This window comes from Manis javanica, chromosome 11 (genome assembly GCF_040802235.1).
Source record: "Manis javanica isolate MJ-LG chromosome 11, MJ_LKY, whole genome shotgun sequence".
Taxonomy (NCBI): Eukaryota; Metazoa; Chordata; class Mammalia; order Pholidota; family Manidae; genus Manis; species Manis javanica.
Window position 1 is genome coordinate 61,332,136 of NC_133166.1, and position 20,439 is coordinate 61,352,574.

A 20,439-nucleotide genomic window follows, 5' to 3' on the forward strand; every position below is an offset into this window, starting at 1 on the left:
CAGTCTAGTGTGTGGAAGGCTGCCTTTTCCAGGCTACCTCTTTTCCTCTTTCCCACCACCTAATGGCCCCAAGGCACCCTTCCTCTCTGGGGTCTTATGGGTACACTGCACCCCCTTAACACCTTCCTGAAGCAGGTACTCTGCTTTCTCTCTTCTCTCCCTTTCTGTTTCAGTGGGGTGATTTCTAACTCCCCATTTCTATCTAAGATGTATCTATACCTTCAACCCTCTCCCCTCTGTTTTTTTGTTTTTAAAATCATAAGCACAAATTTTTCTGTTTAGCTCTGCAGCTTCCCTTGACTAAGAAAAAAGCAGAGGAGGTGGTGTCTGCAGGAACAGGGCCAAAAGGAAAGAGTAAGTCAGGCAGAGTGAGACAGGCAGGTATGTGTCTGTCTGCTAGCACTGCCATTGCCTTTGTGCTCATCCTCCCCATCACCTTTACAGTTATTAATATTGACCTAATCACTGGAGTCTCCAAGTCCCTGTTAATACTTTTTTTTAGAATCTTCAACCCAGGCAAATACTTAAATGTTGTCAGTTTGTCATAGAGAAATTTGCAGTTTGGAACTCAAACAGATATGGGTTTCTCATCCCTATCCTACTGTTCACTATCTTTGGGTAAATATGTGTGAGAGTCTAAGCTAATGTCTGAGTTTCCTCATCTCTAACATGGGGACGAGAAGGATCAGCTTCCAGTTTTGTGATGGGAATAAAGATCACTTATGTAACGCACCTGACACAATTCCAGCAATTAATAAACTCTGGGTAGCTATCGTTAGAAAAGGCCTACTCCTATATTTTCCTGCAGGCCTCTAATTTTCAAGAGCACCCTCTGGAATGTTCGGGAGGCTAGAGTGCCTTGCTATTCTGGGTTATTCTTTGTCCATAGTCCCTTAAAACAACCGCAGTCAAAACCCCTGGCCTTATTGCCTTACTTAATATAATTTGCCTCTGCAGAGTACCTTGCATAGTAATGCCAGAAGCTCTAGGGTCAGGAAATAATTATATGGACAGCAAAACCCAGGAAACTCTTTGGCAGGAGGTGCCCCTATAAAATGGCAATTTGTCAGCCACTGTTGGGGAAATGAAGACAGTAAGCCCAACCAGGCACTTCCATTCCCTTTGGCTTGGCACACGTTGCTTTCATTTATGAGGCCATCAGGTTCAATTAAGCCGCTGCATAACAAGTTGTCAGTCACCATCAAGCACCTCCTGGATACATGTCAGAGCAGCCTCCTCTCTGCCACTTCAATCTCCTTCTAGAAAGCTGTGAGTTGGATTTCAAGGAATTGAGTTGGTGCATATTGTATAACACTGTTTTCCTCCCTTCCTGCCCCTGTTGTGTTTCCAGAGGCTTCTGCTGTGGCAGGTCAGGTTTGCAGGAAGCCAAGGGGTGCCAGGCTTGTGAGTCCTCAGGGAATGCCCATCTTGCTGAGCTTTGACAAGGACAGCGTTTTGGTAGACTGCAGCAGCAGCTTGATCAGACTAAGCAGCCCAAGGCCATAGCTTTTCTAAGGGGTCACATTAACGCAGCCAAGATGAAAAATGAGGGGCACAAATCCCAAAGAGCAAAGATAGGTATTGAAAAGTACTCCTTGGGTGGTAGGCTGAGCTGCAGAGTGGTTGGCTCTACTCACCACCATTTAGAGCAGCTGTGCTTCATTTTTTTTCCATCAGACACACCTGACAGATGATACCTGTATGTTTCAAGCTCATTTGCAATTTCCCAAAGTAGCTCAAACACAATCCCTTTGCAACCACTCAAGAAAGTATATCTGAATGCAAATGAGGGAGAGAGAGGTTATTATGTGGATAACCTTGAATTTGCTCCTTTAAAACAATGCATTGAATTCAACTACTCTGACCATTACAGAGTGAGGCATGCACAGGAGCTGTGCTGGGGATGCTCTCTCCAGCCTGATCTTATCAGACACTCTCATACCTCTGTGATAGGCAAAGCTGTTCTTCTAAAAACAAGGGGCAATGCATTTGGACTCAGAAGACCTGATTTGGCATCCCTCTTCCTGTAGTCTATGGCTTTGGACAAGTTGCTGACATGAACTTCGGACCTTCAGTTTCCTCATCTGTAGAGGAGAGAGATACACTTAACTATACATGAGATACATGAGTTGGTATGGTATTGAATAATAAGTTAACTATACACTAGCTAATAGAATAAGAGCTGTACATGGAAGCTCCTACAGGTCCCCACGTTTGTTCCCTTCATATAGATGAGGAAACTGAGGCTTCAAGACTTAATGACAATGTTTCTGAGCCTAGATTCTAGACTTGATACTGACTCTAGAGTGATACATTGAATCACTCTGCTATGCTGTCTCCATTTATTTAAGTGAACAATTGTTGGCCATTCCCTAAAACTTAGCAGGAATTTTTATGTGAGAGGATTTCAAGAAATAATCAAGCAAAAAAGAATAACGATATTTCCTATAAAATGATACGTATATACCATAAAACAATAAATACAATATGTGTATTGTAGTGCCAAAGGATTTCCGTTCCAGGCAACTCCACTCTGGGTTTGGTGAGTCTGAAAAATAACAACAGAGCCTAGGGAAAAACGTTCTTATCCAGATTTATTCTTGCGGAAGCTGTTCAAGCGCTTAGATTATATGCACTGCATATATATGCAGCAAGTCTGCAATCCATAATCCACAATCTGCCTAGAGCCCTGGGAGGAGGTCTTTATACAGCAACACAGACAATAAAGGCTCATTGCCAACATTTCTGTAAGCATGCGCCTGCTCAGCATAAGCATGAGATATCATTGCATGTCTGCAGTGGGTCAGGTGAACATCCTGGAGATAGGAACTCCATTTTCCCTACACATATGTAAAAAACTATGTGCACAGAAATTATTATCACATTTTATGCACTAAGTAACTGTAGAATGTTACTGCTAGAAGAAACTTTAGAGACCTCTTATTTCAGTAATTTACAATGAACACATCTGTAAGGTCCACTTTTAATTTTTTAGCTTTCCAAGGATGCCACATTCTTTGAGTTTTGCCTACCCACATGAGGTTTATCAAGTGGAAGAGCACTTCTATAATTTAAAAAAGTAGGTGTGTACACCTACTTGACATTCATACATAATACCTAAGTTATGAGCAACTACACAGAAATATCATTCAAGCTGGTCATTAGGAGACCAAGGTATTCTTTAGCTTTTCTCTTTCAGTTTATATAAATTATTTCAGAAAGGTTTTGCCTGACATGTAGGCTAGGTGTGGCTCTGTTATGCTGTATTTTCTTTCTTTTGATGTCCGTCACCATTGCTCTTACTTCTTTGTCCATATGTACTTAATGTAAGACTAAATTCCTAGAGAGTGGGTTGTGTAGGAATTGTTTCCCAAGGCACCCATATAAGCAGTGGCATCTGTATAATCCAGTGAGTTGTCTTTCTGTGTGGAATACCTGTGTCCTTCCAACTTCATTTAAAGATATAATAACAATAAATTCTCCAAGATCGACATGGAATAAAGGAAAGCATGGCACCATTGTACCCTCCATCCTTTGAATATGTCCTCCTTACTGAACATCTATATACTCCTTCTCTTTTAACCTTGGATTTATTCAAGGCTGTTTCAAACATCATCTCTTTTCTCCAGGTCAATTTCATTGGAGTCTCTTGGGTATCCATGGCTATTTGGTGCTCCTTTTGGAACTAGTCCTGAGGGCTAGAGAACGCTTCATGTTTTTTGGACTGTAGGAAACAGAGAAGGAGAGATCACCTGTCCTGCTTTGCTCTCCAATGTGTTTTTCTGGCCCATCAGCAACTCTTTTCAGGGGTGATTGGGAGTTGTGGCGGATACACTGAGTGATGGCTACTGGAAGAAGCAATAGGACATCTTCGTTCATCTCTTCCCTGTCTTCCGCTGAAACTCAGAATGTAGATACATAGGTTGTAATATGTAGTCTCATGGCTTTCAGGCATTTTAAGGTGATGTCAGATCACTGTTTCAATTGACCTTTTCTGGGAATTTAGGCAGAAAAACTCTTTCAAGAGAAGGAAAGTGAACTAGAAAAGATGCATAGTTGTACATAAACTTGGGCCATACAGTGATCATATTTTTTTTGTACTTCTTTGACTGAGAGCACAAAGCCAAGATAAAGATGCATATATAGGGAGGAACGAATGTGCACACTTACCAGTAAATAGAGTGCATGTTACAGATTAAGCTCTTATTCTATGATAGATACTCAGATCAATATTTTAGATACGTCACAGTTCAGGGAGGTGGACGTCATCCTTTTTAACAGACGAGGAAATGATATAAATAACAATAGCTAATGTTCATTGATCAGTTTTACTAATACTTTTTTCTAACTGGATTTCTTGTATTAACTTTTTATGCTTTAATTTACTCTCATAGTAACAGGTGAGATACTTGTTTATCTACATTTTATAAATGAGGAAACTACAAAGTCAAACAATTTATCTGAGGTCACACAGTTTGTAAGAGGCAGAACTGGTAATTGAACCTTGTGGTCCAGCTCTAGTATCCATGCTTGGGATATCCAAGATTAGAGAAGCAGCCCCAGAGCCCCTGATGAAATCACCTTCCTTGATCTAGAATTCTGTTTCTAGACTCCAGATATGTTTAACTATAGTCAAACATTTTGTTACAGGTGGCTTTTGTTTTGTTTTTCTGCTACCATGCTAGATACTATAATTTTCTGCTTGCCATGCTAGATATTATTTAAAGAGAGGTCAGAGGAAGAAATAAAATTAAACACCTTTAATCTATATTATTCAAGAGGAAAATTGGTCTGAGTTGCCTGGATGGTAATTCCTCAGAACCTTCTGAGGAAATCTTAACAATGTGATCTTAGCAATGCATTTCCTTTCGTCCCTTTGATCACACGCAATCATCAGTAATTAGCTAAAAAATGGCTGCCCATAGGCTTCTGTCCCAGCAAACCCAAAGCCTCCAATTTTTCTATGTTCAATGGACGGCCTTGGGCTAAAGTTTATTTTTCATGCTGCCCATCCTCACTTCCCACTGTTCCCAAGTAAGTCCCTTTTAATGGAAATAAGTCCACTGGATTAACAAGAATGCAGCTCTAGAGCCCCTGACATTTCACCAAGGAACAAAAATAGTTCTTTGGTTTTGCTTTTAGCAATTCTATCTCCACACAGACAAAAATAAACAGAAGAGGTGCTTACCTAAAAGATGCTTGATTAGCACTTTTTTGTTGTAAGCTTTGTTTTTAGACAGACAAGTCTAATTCAGCTCAGTCTTGTTGAGTGACATTAAGCAGCCTTTCAGAATCTTTTTGCAGACTTAATTATATACCATCCAGTGATGCCACCTTCCCAGAAATCCTGGCCAGAGCACATGAACTATGGTCAACATTCATATTTATATATAGGATTTTTCTTCCAACTTTCCACAAGAGGAGTATGCTTCAGCATTCTGAATGTAAAAGGTAGTTCAGAGTTTGCCATATGTCTTATAATGCTGATTACATTCCACTTCTGTGCTGTTTTACCCAAGATTAAAAAAGTGATAAATTAATTGAAATCAGCTGAGATACCTACCATCCAAATGACCTGCCGTCATATGAGTCAAATCCAATATGATTAATTAATTAATTAATTATTAGTAAAGACTTTTTGGGGTAGTGGGTTTTTGTATTTTGCTCTAGTTTTCAAAGACATTAAATACCCCACGTCAGGTTCTAATTGAAATGTTAGCTGCTTGATCATACAGGTAGTACAGGTTAATTATCAGGTGGTAGCTGAATAATTACCTAACAATTGGCATCTTAGATTAGTGTTATAATTATTTTGGCCCTCTTCACCAAAAGACAGACTGTCCTTGATAATTACTTATAGATTCATGGGACATTCTTAAGAGGAGGCCTGTTAAAAGCTGCAAACAGATGATAATCATAGCCTTTAAATCAAAAGAAATGAAAGAAGGTCCACATAATCCCCCCAAATTTAATGAGGGCTTTTTCTTGGATGTATTGTATATTATTTTATCTTACATAGCCTATGGGAAAATAAACCTCAGAGCGAACAGGCCCTTAAGCTGTGTCTCACTGGAGGGCTTCAGCTCTGAGAAAGTTCACTCTGGATTTGGTGAGACCAGATAATGACAACGGAGTATTGGGGGTAAAAGGGTTTATACCAAGCTTTGTTCTCACGGTGGCAGGTCAAGTGCTAGAATCATGTCTGCATCTGGCAACTCTGCAATTCACAATCCACTTCAGCATCCAGCAGCCAGAGAGCATTGGGTGGAGCTCTTTATATAGCAGCACAGACAATTATGGCTCCTTGTCAACACATATGGAAGCATGTGCCTGCACAGCAGGCCAAGTACATCATTGCATGTGCACAGTGGGCCAGTAGATTAGGGTCAGGTGAGGATCCTGGCCAGGAACTTCCATTTTCCCTACAAGCTGATTATTTAAATGTTAGTGTTTTCTGTAGGAAAGAAGGAAAAAAGTAAGGAAGGAAAAGAGAAGCAAAGAAAGAGCAAAAGAGAAACAAAGGGAAGGAAAAAATAAGGGAGAAGATAAGTACTGGTAATGGCAGGAAAGTCAGAAGATAAGGATTGAAAAGATGGAAAGGAGGGTTGTTATAAAAATAATAAAAATTAAATACTCTTTGAGGTGAACTGAATATGCCCTTCCCCTAAGAGATATCTACATCTTAATCTCTGGAACCTGTGAATATTGCCTTTCTATGACTAAAAAAGACTTTACAGAAATGATTATGTTAAGAATCTTCAGATGGGGATATTATCCTGCAGTATCCAGGTAGTCTCCAAATACAGTCATATCTTTATTAGAGGGTAACAGAAGGAAATTTGGAACCAACAGAAGAGGAAGAAGCATGTGGCCATCGTGGCAGAGACAGGAATGATGGGGGCACAAGCTAGGGAAGGCCAGAATCCACAAGAGGTGGAAAAAACAGAAAATAGATTCTCCCCTAAATGCTCAGATTAAAAATGGCCTTGCCAATACCCTGAATTGGTTTAGTGATACTGATATTGGTCTTCTGGCCTGCAAAACTCTAAGAGAATACTTTTGTGTTGTAAGCCATTTTGTGGTACTTAGTTACTGTAGCTGTAAGAAACTAATATAGTCATTTGGTCACTCAGAAATTTTTATTTGTTGTCTATCAGTATCAGGTGCTGTCATGGACACCAGGGGGAAAAAAAAAGAGATGCCAAGTGGAGAGAAAAACAAGCAACCTTAAATAAACACAAAAGTGAAACAAGACTATTTCAGATGGTGAGAGGTCCTATGAAGTACACAGAGAAAGCAGAAAGAACAAGACAAAGGAGAAAGGGCAACATGAGGTGGGAACAGGGAAGGCTTTAGTGAGAAGGGCTATGTGAACTAATCATGGGAGGATATAGCATTTTCTAACTTCTTTGAAATCACCATCACTTTTCATTTTCAAAACAGCCTTTGAAAATAATAAGTTATTTTACAGAAGCTGAAAGGATTAAAATATTTGACGGAAGGTTACAGTGTTATGAGTGGTACAGATGGTATTCCACCTCAGGTTGGTCTATCCTAAATCTTGAATGTTTTCCATGCAGCATGTAGGTAGAAAGAGTAATTGCAAGGCATAGATTAAGATGTCACAAGAAGTTTTTCCAACTATTCCTAATGAAGATATTAGATTTTCTATCTAGCCCTACATAATTTGACAGTTCATGTTACCTAGGTCATAATGCATCAAGTTCTAGATGGTATCAGCAATTAACAGTTTAGACAGGGTAATACTCCATGATTTTAAGAGCAAAATCTGCTAGCTCTCTGGGTAAATGAGAATCCGTCTTAACTATGACCACCCCAAAGACTCATCTTCTTTCCCCTCAGCTCTTTCCAAAAAATCTTCCTGACACTTAAGTAAAAATGTCATGTGCAGATGGATGTGAAAGGTAGGTTAATGCCCTAGAGTGGGCAGGGAGAAATAAGTTCTACTGCTGAAGGCCAGAAGAATCCTACTTTGATAGTTAGGGCCTTTGGCTTGATTAGTCTGCAGCAAGAGAGAGGTATTCTGTTCTGTTGTGTCAGTTTGAGGCTTCGGGGAATGGCTGACTGTGAGGCAAGGGCCTGTTTGACTTGTAACCAGCAGGCAAGAGCCCACACACAGCACTCGCACTGTGATTGTTAATGGTGGAGCTCGGCTGGCCGCAGAGACTCCCAGGGGAAGCCTACAAGCCTGTCAGTGCTTGCCCGTGTCACTGTGACAACTGGACACTCAGGAAGGAGCTGTAGGAAAGAAGAGCAGCAGATAACAAGGCCACCTTGAGAAGTCCTATGTCTTGAACATGGGGGGAATACCATGAAGGAAATTGGGAGGATGTGGTTCATATTCCTAGCATATGTCCACAGAAGTGTAATGAGTTTTGACTCCACAAGTGAAACCTGTGTACCAAAACAGCTTTTTCCAGACTCACAAAAGGGTTTTAGAAAATGATACTTTCATCATAGTCTTTGTTGCCTTAGAGAGAAGTAAAAATAACAATAGTCATGACAAAAAATTTTAAAAAATAGCTAGCACTCATTATAATTCTGTCTGGTTCTGTTGTGTTTTGGGCATATTAATTCATTTAATCCTCCCAACTGTCCCATGCAATATGTACTATTATATCCCCCTTCCATACTTCAGGAAATGCAAATGGGGCACATGGCTGAAATGAAAGTATTAACTTCAAGAGGATTTTAAGTCATGGGTAAGGTAAAGGAGTCTATCATTGCCTATACTGTGATACAATGTAATTTTAGAGAAAGACCATAAGCATTGACTCCAGTTAACCTGAATTAGTATCCTGATTCTACCACAAATTATTTAGATAACCTTGAGCAAAATATTCAGCCTAAGATTCAGTTTTCTTATCTGTAAAATGGAGACAATAGTATCTGCTTTGCATACTTGCTTGGAAGGTCAATAAATAATATTGGAAAGGTACTTAGAACAATTTGTAATAAATGTTTCTACACAAATGATCACTAAATCTGCTGTATCAGAGTTGCCTGGGCAGAGTCATGCTATCCAAGGTCAAACTTCACTCAGTCTGTTTGCTCCTGTATAATATGTGTCCATTTATACCTGCATTATAGACTATTGAAAGAATTGTAGTTGATTGTCTTAATGTTCTTGTAAAATATTGGACCCTGTAAGAAATACTGGATAATGTCCTTGATATTTTTGCATCATTAAAGTGGAAATAAAATACGCTAGGTTGTGAGGTCAGGGTCTTGAAGATTGGGTACCTAGCACCTGCTGGTGCCACATACATAGTCTTCACCGAATTAATATCACTTCTAATTCTGGATTTATTTTGATTACAGAAGAATCAATGCTTTGGAATGTGCACAATACCTTTATCTCCAACAGAGATTTCTTTTTTAATTTTTAATTTTTGGCTCAAGGAAAGATGTAATTGCACTAGCCAACAAGCTACTTTCTTGTTAAAGATCTTCTTGCAACTACAAGTCAGAAAGGCAACATTTGAACAAGTTTTAGCTCTCTGGTTAATTTTCTTGGGGGGAAAGTAAGGTCATCCTAGGAGAACATTATTCCACAAAATTGTTGAGCCTGCTCATCCTTTGACTTCTAGGAAGGAGCATAACAAGTCATGGCTGGAGAAAAAGACAAGTGGGGAGCATGTGCATTTTATAAATAATTCATGGACTATTCCTCTGTGCAGAAGCTAATTTGAGATGGTTGGAAAGAGGCTGCTTTGGGTTGTTAAAAAAAATACAAAATCACCCTCTTTCAGTTGACTGAGTTTGCCACAAGCTAGGTTATCTTGATGTTCAACTGAAGAAAGACATCTAGTGTTGTCTGCTTGCTACTTGCTAGGCTGATAATCTGCAGATGCAGCTTTTAGAAAAATCAATGATCACACATCATGGTCTTTGGATCCCAACCAGTTCTTCAAAACTAGCTAACGGACTGAATGCCTGTGATGTGGATAAAGTTAGAAACAGCTCATTACTGAAAGAGATCATGTTGAGAAGCCTTGGTTGCTGGCTTTTACGATAGCAGCTAAAGGGAGTCAGTCTCTCTCCAAGCTTACTGAAATGCTACACAATATACAATTCCATCAGTTCCAATCAAGGACTAATAAAACCAAGGAAGAGAAGAATACTTGTGCAATCAATGATGTCATCTCATAAAATCAGGACCTCAAAGTTATTCTCCACAAAGTGTAGGCTTTCACTTTCAAAATACAGTAGTCGAGTAGAGGATGTGGATTGTGGAATAACAGAGAAGTGTTTTCTGTTTGCTGGTAGAAATATAAACAACATAAAATTCTAGTAGCTTTATTCTCCTCAGCTTCTCCTATTCACATATCCATTTTAAAGAGGAGGAACTGTGGCCAAATATGTGCATTACTGCCCCAAATTCACACAGCTAGTGAATAATAGAGCTAACTCATGGATGCATCAGATCCTCAGAATCAAAGCCCTCTTGCTCTTTCCTCTCAGCAAGTTTCTGAACTACTTAGGAATCACTTAAGTCATATGAATTATTTTACACATGTTCAAACACATACCCAAAGGGTTTAAATGACTTGCCTGCAAGTTGTTGGAAAAAACTTTCTGTGTGTCTCAGGCAGCTGGTATTTTATAGGATCGCACTCACTACCCACCTTCAGAGACAGCTCTCCAAACACCATGCTTACCATGCTACCTCCAATAGAACAAGATTCCTTTGCAGACTTTCTGTGTCACTTCAGATGTTACACTATTAATGAGAACTGATAAGACAAATGCTGAGATGGTGAAAGTACAGTAGAAATAGCATGTACAATTGTAGCTACTACTCAATAAAATAAACTGGAGGGTGCCTGGAAGACTGCCAAGAATGGTGAGGGGGACTCGGAGGGTGAAAATAGATGAGGACTAAGTTATAGGAATTAGGGAAGTCCCTATCCTGGAGAAGACTTACCAGAAACTCTAAGTAAAATGAGTCATAGTGGTCTTCTCAAAGAGAGATTAACCTCATTCTTTATGCCTCTACATGTTCAGAGATCAATGGACCAAGAAGATTTCAGAGAGAGAAATTCAGGCTGATTGTAAGGAAAAATGATCTAATAGTCAGGGTCAGCTATAGATGCCTCAAGAGTAAGCACAGAGGTACAGAGAAAAAAAATCACTGAACTCAGAGACAGGGATCAACCACTAATGAATATGTGGCCATGGGCTGCTCATTTATCATCTCCTGGTCTTGGTTTTCTTTCCACTCAGCAAGTTTCTGTAAAAGGGTGGTATTGGAATAGCTTTTTAGGGTTACTTCCTGTTCTAAAACTTTAATTATAATAATTGAGGTGTTTGCACTGAGGGTAGACTGCTACAGGTTGGAGATATGATAGGAGACTTAATCACTAAATATAAGATGGAATTAAATTTACTTTGAAATTTTTTTTTCTAATTCTAGATTCTTAACCCCTTCTTTCAGGAATTATTAACTAAGGCATAATTGACCATTTCACATTTATCATATAATTCTTAACAAAAGTATTTTATTGCAATGTTTAATTAAATGAGAAAAAGGGAGAGGAAGAGGAGAGAAAGGAGAAAATTTTACTCTCTTTGTATAGATTTTTAGATGAAATTATTTTAATGTGCTAAAATACTTTGGCATTCTTGACCTAGAGTTGATTAAGATAACTTGTGGGATGCATAGCATGTAACCTAGGAGGAAAACCATTAAGAATGATTACAACTATACCCAGCTTCTGGTGATGACATGATGAAAATCCTGCAACTCCTGTTTTGTCACCTGGACTGATTCTGCATATCAGAATCGGGCAGGTATATACGGGCAGGTATGTGTGAGTGCAGGAATTCGGCATGCTCTTGTTTTCAAACTGCCAAGGAAGGATATAAAATAAATGTCTAGAATTTTCCATTTCCAAAATAGAGAAAAAAGTGAGGCTTCTTCAAGGAGAGGAAAGGGACTCAGATGCTAAGCAGCCAAGAAGAATGATGATTATCATTGCAGCCATGGAACCCAAAAAAAGTAAAGGTTTCTTAAAAAAATGAAATGGTCAGTTATGTGAAATGCTGCAGAGAAGCCAAGGAAAATTATAACTGAGATGATGCTTTTGAATTTTGCAAATAGAAAGTTGTTGAAGCCCTTTGTAAGAGCTGTCTTAGCAGAGTGTTGAGATCAAACGCTAGATGTTGCACATTTAGAAGTGAATGTGACCAGAGGAAGTATCATAAATAGAGAGTGCATATCTCCCTATTGATTAAATTCTGAAGTGGGCAGATAACATATTTAATTTTCATCAACTCATAGGCAACTGGCCCTATTGCCCAGAGGTGATTGCTACACTCAGGCTCTCTTGTGGGAAGAATTGTGGATGGGAATGGACCTGAAGTGATTTAAATATGAGTTATGCTTACCAACTTAGTGTGCACTAGTCAACTGTGCTTTGTGTGCCTTTATTTGATTCTAGTTACATTTTAAACTTAACAGCCTCAGCTGTCTTTGTAATGGATCATTCTCTCTGTGATAATATGAAAAACAAAGAAAGGGTTATATGGCTTATAAAGACAGTTGGCAACTAAAGTGGAATTTGCTGCTTTTGTCTAAACTACTTTCACACTCAGCAGTTACTATTCTTCCACCTGCTCAGCTTCTAATAGCCTCTCTACACACATTAACATCATGAGATAATTTCAGGCTTTTTCCATTTTTTTATTTTCTATTTTGGTGATTCTTCAAGTATATGATTGTCTTATTCTGTTTTCACTTCTTCAGTCTTAGACATTGAATTTACTCTTAAGAGGGGTTCAGATATAATTCCCTTACTTCTTAGTCTAGAACCAGAGGTAAAATGTGCCCATTCCTTTATCAGTGCCAGTAATCAATGTCCCTGAGCTGATGCATTTCGGGGTTTCTCTCATAAGAAGGTCAAACAAACTCTTGATAAAGTATGCAATTGTTCAATATCTGTGTCATTATTGTGTTTGTTTACTCATTTATTGATTCAACAAATGTTTGTGGAGCACTGTGTCAAGCACTATTCTTATTCCTATTGATTGTCCCATTTTTGTATTTTTCATGGTATATCACAAGAAAGGGGCACTCAATAAATATTTGCTGAAGGAATAGATGTAAATTGAGGGGACATATGCAATGCTGATAAAGATTATATATAAATAGACACCTTGGAAAACTAATCTAATATTGCATATTTGGAATCATAAATAATTATGTGAAGTTAATTTGGTTCACCAAACATCACCAACAAAGATGTATTTTACAGATAAATTAATGCATGAATGATACAGAGATGCATGCCTCATATTGATGCTATCAGTGGGGATGAAATGCAGTTTGAGGCAGCCACTGGAATTCTCATAAAATTGTAGATGTCAGGAAGTGAAATGCCTGGTGTCAAGCAAAAAGGAAGTGTCTGTCAGAGCATCCTGATGAGGGTTGGGTGTCTGCTGCTGGCAATAATAATGAGCTCAACAGGGTCTCAGAGTTCAGAGTTCCAGGAGGAGAAGCGTCACCTGGGAAATAAAATGTACTTAATGATAAAGAATTAAGATCAGCAAGTTATCAGAATTCCAGGTATTTACTCCATGAGGAAAAAGAAAAAAAGCCAAAGAAGCAGAGTTACAGAACAACACCAGTGGAACAGAAGATAGAAAACAGTAAAATCTGGTTGTTCATATTAACATTTCATAGCTGAAGCATACAGTGAGACCTTAACAATTGCTGAGTCTGAATTTGCATCTTGAGCCATGATAGAGAATTCTGCAGCAAAGAAAAACAGAATTAAAAGACTTGGATGCATTTAATACTAACAACCCATGTTATGGTGGTAACTGCCAAAGTTATAGACAGTATATGAAAAGCTGATGTTGAAAAAGAAATATTAAGAATTTGGTTCTTTTAGATTATTTTCAACATATCTCTTGCCCTTGAGATGTACAAGGAATTTGGAACATGAAATAATTATTGATTATTTATTGAAATCCCCAAAGAAAAACCTGTGAATGCTTTGTAATAGAAACATTTAGAAACTTTAATTTCAAATTTATGATCACTTTCAGCATATTTCCAAAGCAGCAGAGAAAAGTAATTTAAACCCTGAGTTTTGGAGAGCAATAGATCTGTTAGAAACATGGCTGTACCTGTTACAAGGAGTTTGCCCTTCATCCTAAGACTTAGTTTCCTTCTATGTAAACTGAGGTAACAGTGGGATCTACTTTACAGGTGTGTTGGATGATTAAATTAGACTATACATTTAAGGCTTAGCCCTAATGCCTTGCGGTTCAAAATGTTCCTAGTCAATAAATGCTGACCATGATAACAGTTAGTCTTTAATTGCAAATGAAAGAAGTTGCTATTATGTTGTCTTGCTCTTTTGGAAGTAACTATGTTTTGCCTCAGTTTTTATTTTTCATTTAATTTTATTCATTTTATTATCACTAATCTACAATTACATGAAGAACATCATGGTTATTAGACTCCCCCTCCACCAAGTCTCCCCCCACAAACCCCATTATAGTCACTGTCCATCAGTGTAGTAAGATGCTGTAGACTACTTGTCTGCTCTGTGGTGCACATCCCTGCCTATGCCCCCCCACATTATACATGCTAATCGTAAGGCATCCTTTCTTTTTCACTGCCCTTATCCCTCCCTTCCCACCCCTCCTACCCAGTCCCTTTCCCTTTGGTAACCGTTAGTCCATTCTTGGGTTCTGTGATTCTGCTGCTCTTGTGTTCCTTCAGTTTTTCTTTGTTCTTATACTCCACATATGAGTGAGATCATTTGCTACTGGTCTCTCCCCACCTGGCTTATTTCACTGAGCATAATACCCTCTAGCTCCATCCATATTGTTGCAAATGGTAGGATTTGTTTTCTTCTTCTGGCTGGGTTTGGATTCCGTTGTGTATATGTACCATATCTTCTTTATCCATTCATCTATTGATGGACACTTAGGTTGCTTCAATTTCTTGGCTATTGTAAATAGTGCTGCAAAAAACACAGGGGTGCATCGGTCTTTTTGAAACTGGGCTGCTGCATTCTCAGAGTAAATTCCTAGAAGTGGAATTCCTGGGTCAAATGGTATTTCTATTTTGAGCTTTTTAAGGAACCTCCATACTGCTTTCCACAATGGGTGAACTAATTTACATTCCCACCAGCAGTGCAGGAGGGTTCCCCTTTCTCTGCAACCTTGCCAACATGTGTTGTTGTTTGTCTTTTGAATGGTGGTGATCCTTACTGGGGTGAGGTCATATCTCACTGTGGTTTTAATTTGCATTTCTCTGATGACTAGCTATGTGGAGCATCTTTTCATGTGTCTGTTGCCCATTTGAATTTCTTCTTTGGAGCACTGTCTGTTCAGCTCCTATGCCCATTTTTAAATTAGATTATTTGCTTTTTCTTTGTTGAGGTGCATGAGCTTTTTATATATTTTGGATGTCACCCTTTATCAGATCTGTCATTTATGAATATATTCTCCCATATTCTAGAGTAACTTTTTGTTCTACTGATGGTGTCCTTTGCTGTGCAGAAGCTTTTCAGCTTGACATAGTCTGACTTGTTCATTTTTGCTTTTGTTTCCCTTGCCTGGGGAGATATGTTCATGAAGAAGTCGCTCATGTTTATGTCTAAGAGATTTTTGTCTATTTTTTTTCCTAAGAGTTTTATGGTTTCATGACTTACATTCAGGTCTTTGATCCATTTTGAATTTACTTTTGTGTATGGGGTTAGACAGTGATACAGTTTCATTCTCTTACATGTAGCTGTCCAGTTTTGCCAGCAGCATCTGTTGAAGAGACTGTCATTTCCCCATTGTATGTCCATGGCTCCTTTATCATATATTAATTGACCATATATGTTTACGTTAATGTCTGGGGTCTCTAATCTGTTCCACTGGTCTGTGGATCTGTTCTTGTGCCAGTACCAAATTGTCTTGATTATTGTGGCTTTATAGGAGAGCTTGAAGTTGAGGACTGAGATCCCCCCCACTTTATTCTTCCTTCTCAGGATTCCTTTGGCTATTCGGGGTCTTTGGCATTTCCACATGAATTTTTGAACTATTTGTTCCAGTTCATTGAAGAATGTTGTTGGTAATTTGATAGAGATTGCATCAAATCCGTATATTGCTTTGGGCAGGATGGCCATTTTGACGCTATTAATTCTTCCTAGCCAAGAGTATGGGATGAGTTTCCATTTGCTAGTGTCCTGTTTAATTTCTCTTAAGAGTGTCTTATTGTTTTCAGGGTATAGGTCTTTCACTACCTTGGTTACGTTTATTCCTAGGTATTTTATTCTTTTTGATGCAATTGTGAATGGAGTTGTTTTCCTGATTTCTCTTTCTATTGGTTCATTGTTAGTGTATAGGAAAGCCACAGATTTCTGTGTGTTAATTTTGTATCCTGCAACTTTGCTGTATTCCGATATCAGTTCTAGTAGTTTTGAAGTGGAATCTTCAGGGTTTTTTATGTACAGTATCATGTCATCTGCAAATAGTGACAGTTTAACTTCTTCATTACCAATTCGGATTGATTGCATTTCTTTGTTTTGTCTAATTGCTGTGGCTAGGACCTCCAGTACTATGTTTAATAACAGTGGGGAGAGAGAGCATCCCTGTCTTGTTCCCGATCACAGAGGAAAATCTTTCAGCTTCTCGCTGTTCAGTATGATGTTGGCTGTGGGTTTATAATATATGGCCTTATTATGTTGAGGTACTTGCCCTCTATACTCATTTTGCTGAGAGTGTTTATCATCATGAATGGATGTTGGATTTTGTCAAATGCTTTTTCAGCATCTATGGAGATGATCATGTGGTTTTTGTTTTTCTTTTTGTTGATGTGGTGGATGATGTTGATGGATTTTCGAATGTTGTTCCATCCTTGCATCCCTGGGATGAATCCTACTTGGTCATGGTGTATGATCCTTTTGATGTATTGTTGAATTCGGTTTGCTAATATTTTGTTGAGTTTGTTTGCATCTACATTCATCAGGGATATTGGTCTGTAATTTTCTTTTTTGGTGGGGTCTTTGCCAGGTTTTGGTATTAGGGTGATGTTGGCTTCATAGAATGAGTTTGGGAGTATTCCCTTCTCTTCTATTTTTTGTAAAACTTTAAGGAGAATGTGTATTATGTCTACTCTGTATGTCTGATAAAATTCCGCGGTAAATCCATCTGTCCCAGGGTTTTGTTCTTGGGTAGTTTTTTGATTACCGCTTCAATTTCTTTGCTGGTAATTGGTTTGTTTAGATTTTGTGTTTCTTCCTTGGTCAGTCTTGGAAGGTTGTATTTTTCTAGGAAGTTGTCCATATCTTCTAGGTTTTCCAGCTTGTTGGCATATAGGTTTTCATAGTAGTCTTTAATAATTCTTTGTATTTCTGTGGAGTCTGTCGTGATTATTCCGTTCTCATTTCTGATGCTGTTGATTTGTGTTGATTCTCTTTTTCTCTTAATAAGTTTGGCTAGAGGCTTATCTATTTTGTTTATTTTCTCAAAGAAGCAGCTCTTGGTTTCGTTGATTTTTGCTATTGTTTTATTCTTCTCAATTTTATGTATTTCTTCTCTGATCTTTACTATGTCCCTCCTTCTGCTGACTTTAGGACTCATTTGTTCTTCTTTTTCCAATTTTGATAATTGTGACATTAGACTATTTATTTGGGTTTGTTCTTCCTTCTTTAAATATGCCTGGACTGATATATACTTTCCTCTTAAGACTGCTTTCACTGTATCCCACAGAAGGTGGGGCTTTGTGTTGTTGTTGTCATTTATTTCCATATATTGCTGGATCTCCATTTTAATTTGGTCATTGATCCATTGACTATTTAGAAGTGTGTTGTTAAGCCTCCATGTGTTTGTGAGCCTTTTTGCTTTCTTTGTAGAATTTATTTCTAGTTTTATACTTTTGTGGTCTGAAAAGTTGGTTGGTAGGATTTCAATCTTTTGGAATTTACTGAGGCTGTTTTCATGGCCTAGTATGTGGTCTATTCTGGAGAATGTTCCATGTGCACTTGAGGAGAATGTGTATCCTGTTGCTTTTGGGTGTAGAGTTCTATAGATGCCTATTAGGTCCATCTGTTCTAGTGTGGTGTTCAGTGCCTCTGTGTCCTTACTTATTTTCCGTCTGGTACATCTGTCCTTTGGAGTGAATGGTGTGTTGAAGTCTCCTAAAATGATTACATTGCATTCTATTTCCTCCATTAGTTCTGTTAGTATTTTTTTCACATATGCTGGTGCTCCTGTGTTGTGTGCATACATATTTATAATGGTTATATCCTCTTGTTGGAGTGAGCCCTTTATCATTATGTAATGTCCTTTATCTCTTGTTACTTTCTTTGTTTTGAAGTCTATTTTGTCTGATACTAGTACTGCAACACCTGCTTTATTCTCCCTATTGTTTGCATGAAATGTGTTTTTCCATTCGTTGACTTTTAGTCTGTGCATGTCTTTGGGTTTGAGGTGAGTCTCTTGTAAGCAGCATATAGACGAGTCTTGTTTTTTTATCCATTCAGTGACTCTATGTCTTTTGATTGGTGCATTCAGTCCATTTGCATTTAGGGTGATTATGAATAGATATGTGCTTATTGCCATTTCAGGCTTTAGATTTGTGGTTACCAAAGGTTCCAGATTACTTTCCTTACTATCTAAGAGTCTAACTTAACTCACTTAGTATGCTGTTACAAACACAATATAAAGGTTCTTTTCTGTTTCTCCTCCTTTTTCTTCCTCCTCCATTCTTTATATATTAGGTATCATATTTTGTACTTTTTGTATATTCCTTGATTGACTTTGGGGATAGTTAATTTAATTTTGCACTGGTTAGTAATTAGCTGTTCTAGTTTCTTTACTGTGGTTTTATTACCTCTGGTGACAGCTATTCAACCTTAGGAACTCTTCCATCTATAGCAGTCCCTCCAAAATAGACTGTAGAGATGGTTTGTGGGAGGTAAATTCTCTCAGCTTTTGCTTATCTGGAAATTGTTTAATGCCTCCTTCAAATTTAAATGATAATCTTGCTGGATAAAGTAATCTTGGTTCCAGGCCCTTCTGCTTCATTGCATTAAACACATCATGCCATTCACTTCTGGCCTGTAAGGTTTCTTCTGAGACATCTGATGTTAGCCTGATGGGCTTTCCTTTGTATGTGATCTTATTTCTCTCTCTGGCTGCTTTCAACAGTCTGTCCTTATCCTTGATCTTTCCCATTTTAATTACTATGTGTCTTGGTGTTGTCTTCCTTGGGTCCCTTCTGTTGGGAGATCTGTGGATCTCCATGGCCTGAGAGACTATCTCCTTCCCCAGAGTGGGGAAGTTTTCACTAACTACCTCCTCAAAGACGCTTTCTATCCCTTTCTCTCTCTTCTTCTTCTTCTGGTATCCCTATAATGTGAATATTGTTCCACTTGGATTGGTCACACAGTTCCCTCAATATTCTTTCATTCTTAGAGATCCTTTCTTCTCTCTGTGCCTCAGCTTCTTTTTATTCCTCTTCTCTAGTTTCTATTTCATTTTTTGTCTCCTTTACCATATCCAACCTGCTTTTAATACCCTCCATCATGCTCTTCAATGATTGGATCTCCGACTTAAGTGCATTCCTGAGTTCTTGGCTGTCTTTCCGTACCTCCATTAGAATGTTGATGATTTTTATTTTGAACTCCCTTTCAGGAAGAGTCACAAGGTCCATATCATTTAAATCTTTCTCGGGAGTTGTATTAATAATTTTACTCTGGACAAGGTTCCTTTGGTGTTTCATGTTTGTATATGGCACCCTCTAGTGTCCAGTAGCTCTATTCTGGAGTTGCTCAGCCCCTGAAGCAATGCCGGGGGTCACAGGGAAGTGGTACTGTTGCCTGGGGGAAGGTAAAAGCTGTTCCCCACCTCCCGGCTTCTGTGCCTGTCTCCACTGCCTGAGCCAGTGGGCTGGGCACACAGGTATAAGTTTTTGTCCCAGAGCAGCCAGATATGGATCCCTGCTTTCCACAAGCAGCTGGAATCCCAGTCTCCCCAGAAACTCTGCCTGTATTAACTTTCCAACCTGGTAGTCATGCGAGTCTCATGAAAGCACCATGAAATGTAGGTTTGTGCTCCCAGAGCAGATCTCTGGAGCTAGGTATTCAGCAGTCCCAGGCCTTCCACTCCCTCCCTGCTCCGTTTCTCTTCCTCCCACCAGTGACCTGGGGTGGGGGAAGGGCTCAGGTCCTGCGGAGCCACAGCTATGGTACCTACCCCATTCGGTGAGGTCTGCTCTTTTCTCCAGGTGTATGCAGTCTGACGCCATCCTCTTTCCTGTTGCTCTCTCAGGATTATTTGCGCTTACTATGTTTTCTAATTGTATCCAGTTTTAGGAGGAAGCCTCTGTCTCTCCTCTCTCACCATCATCTTTAATGTATTTTCTCGCCTCAGTTTTTTACCTGTAAAATCAGGACTGTAATAAATCCT

The 20,439-nt window shown here is 38.8% G+C and overlaps 1 long non-coding RNA gene across 1 annotated transcript in view; it reads left to right on the forward strand.

The window, feature by feature from the left end:
* LOC140844282 (uncharacterized) overlaps window positions 1-20,439 on the forward strand; it is a 56,865-nt gene continuing 36,426 nt past the window's right edge. The window contains exons 1-3 of the long non-coding RNA XR_012122429.1: window positions 1-135; window positions 283-354; window positions 7,158-7,334. This is a non-coding gene — a long non-coding RNA (uncharacterized lncRNA). The remainder of the gene's footprint in view (window positions 136-282; window positions 355-7,157; window positions 7,335-20,439) is intronic.